The sequence below is a fragment of the Lactuca serriola genome, chromosome 3, assembly GCF_051521515.1.
Source record: "Lactuca serriola cultivar US96UC23 chromosome 3, Lser_US96UC23_V15, whole genome shotgun sequence".
NCBI classification, from domain to species: domain Eukaryota; kingdom Viridiplantae; phylum Streptophyta; class Magnoliopsida; order Asterales; family Asteraceae; genus Lactuca; species Lactuca serriola.
In genome coordinates, this window is record NC_136410.1 from 122,604,815 (window position 1) to 122,607,479 (window position 2,665).

A 2,665-nucleotide genomic window follows, 5' to 3' on the forward strand; every position below is an offset into this window, starting at 1 on the left:
TTTTATTTCAGGAGTTCATGACCAGATGTTCTAACACACCTTTGGTGCCACCTTTTGCAGACCTAGAGTCCACCCTTCGCAAAAAGAAAGATAAGAACGTGAAAAATGATCAAACACCAAAAAAGACACCCTTACAAGAATTTAAGTCAGTATTCTCAAAGAAGTCGGGAAAGAAAATGGAAGAGTAAACTTCATCTTCAAATAACAAGAGCAAAGTTGAGAGCTTAGATCAAATACCTATACCAAACGAATCTGAATCTGATACCGAGCCTGAATTTGAATTATATACAAGCGAACCCGAAGATGAGCGAAGAAACGAGATGGCGAACATTAAATAAATGCCAATGGGAGCTTACAAGAAGTGAATTAGAGATGATGCAGATCCAGGAGTAGTACAACCTGCCATTCCAGCCACTGCCACATTCAAGCTGAAAGGACATATTCTTACCACACTTAAGGATATTCCATTTTATGGGAAAGATCATGAGGATGCTTTAAGCATCTAGATGAAGTCAATGACATTGCAGATTATTTCAATGTCCCAAATGTGAATAGAAATACCGTTTTGCTAAGGATGCTTCCCGTTGCTTCTAAGGGAGCTGCAAAAGACTGGCTAAAAGCACTACTACCAGGTACAATCATTACATGGACTCAAATGCGTGAGCAGTTTCTAGACCAATTTTGCCTACCATCCAAGATAGATAAACTCAAGAAGGCAATAGCTAACTTTGAGCAACAAACTGGGGAGTCATTAGATGAGGCATGGGAATGTTACAAAGGGTTGATCAGAAATTTTCCTCAACATGATCTTAATGTTCAACAAGAGATGTCAATTTTTTATGACGGGGTCAATGTTATAACAAGGCAACTTCTTGATTCTCAAGGGCCACTGATAAAGAAAAATCCGAGGGAGGTCAAGGAGTTATTTTAAGAATTCGCAAAACACTCTCGTGAGTATCACAACGCAAGGCAAGATGGCACAAAAGGCAATGGAGGCACGCAGTCTGAAGAAATAGCTGCTATGATGGCAATGTTGGATAATATGGACTGGACGTTGACACAGATGGACCAATCAATTCATGCAATTAGAGTTGGGTGCGAACGATGTAATTGTCCACACTTTACTAAGGATTGCAACTTGGATGAGTATGGGAACAAAAGAGCTCAAGTTTGCTACTCGAGTGGGGATAAGTATGATGAAGAATAGAGAAAGCCAAAGAAGGAGTGGCTGCCATATAATGAATACAAGAAGCCAAAGGAAGAAAAATTCAAGCAGACAGGCAGAGGCTTCTACCAAAAAGAGCAATCACCAGCGGAGAAAAAAGTAGATTTGGAAAACATGTTGACCCGATTCATGGAAGCTTCCGAGAAAAGATATGATGATACTGATGCAGTGCTAAAGGAACACATGAAAATAATGAAAGAACAGCAGACAGTGATGCTTGACCAACAAGCTTTATTAAAAAATCATTAAGCATCAATCCATAATCTCGATGTCCAAATTAGTCAACTAACTACTTTGGTGAGTAACAAATTATCTTCACAGTTTCCCAAGAAGAAGACTCAACCGCAAGTGATGGCCATTGATACTGAAGATGAGGCAATCTATGAGTTTTTAGAAGCATTATAAGAGGAGCCACACCAGTCCGATCGAAAGCCGAAGAAGCCAAAACTAAAAAATGCGAATGTTGCTGGAATAACAAGACCACGTCGTAAGACTAATTTGTCAATGTCGTGGGTCATGTCTGAACAGAAAAATTCAGAATCTGTCCCGGTTTACCGACCGCCTTTTCCATTCCCGTCTCGAGCTAATCTTAGTCCTCTGGAAAAGGAACATCTGGAGTTTATCAAGAAAGTAAAGGGTATTCCTATTAATACCCCTTTTATGTAGTCACTTTCAAAAATTCCAGAATACACAAAGTTTCTTCAAGATTTAATAGACACTCGTCAGCAACTAAAGAAAAATTCTAAGGTCATTCTTAGTGAACAATCTCAAGAGCTATATTGGGAGAGTTGCCAAAGAAGATGGGAGATCCTGGACGCCTCACTCTCCCATGTGAATTTGGAAACAAGTTGAAGACTTATGCTTTAGCCGATTCTGGGGCTAGCATAAATTTAATGCCTTACACATTCTATGAGAAGCTCAATATTCAGAAAATGAAGACTACAAAGATGACAATTCACATGGCCAATTGTTCAGTGACTCATCCAAGAGGGATTGTGGAAGGCATCCTTGTTAAAATTGGAAAATTTGTTTTCCCATTTGACTTTGTTATTATGGACATGAAGGAGGATGCTAATGTCCCAATCATTCTTGGACGACCCTTGCTAAATATTGTTGGTGCTTTAGTGGATGTTCGTGAATCTAAGCTTGCGTTGAGGGTTAGTGATAATAAGGAAGATTTTGGTATAGAAGATGGGTTACAAGGAAGTGATGTTCGAGATGAAGTGTTCAATATTGATGAAGACAATAAACTTGAAGAATTCGAAAAGCTAATGGAGGAAGAAATCAAGACAATTAATCAAGTCAAACGCACTAAACCAAGAGCATTTGTTCCATTTCTCGTTGAAGTCATTCCATACACAAAACCAAAATCTTTGATAAGTGATGAAAGCGATGATGTGTCAAGCGATGAAGACGAGGCTAATTCAAAGGAGACAATTT

The 2,665-nt window shown here is 38.9% G+C and overlaps 1 non-coding gene across 1 annotated transcript; it reads right to left on the bottom strand.

The window, feature by feature from the left end:
* Positions 1 to 703: 703 nt before the first annotated feature.
* On the bottom strand, positions 704 to 810 carry LOC145096628 (small nucleolar RNA R71). The gene has a single exon (XR_013704002.1). It is a non-coding gene; the product is annotated as a small nucleolar RNA R71 (small nucleolar RNA).
* Between the last annotated feature and the right edge of the window lie 1,855 nt (positions 811 to 2,665).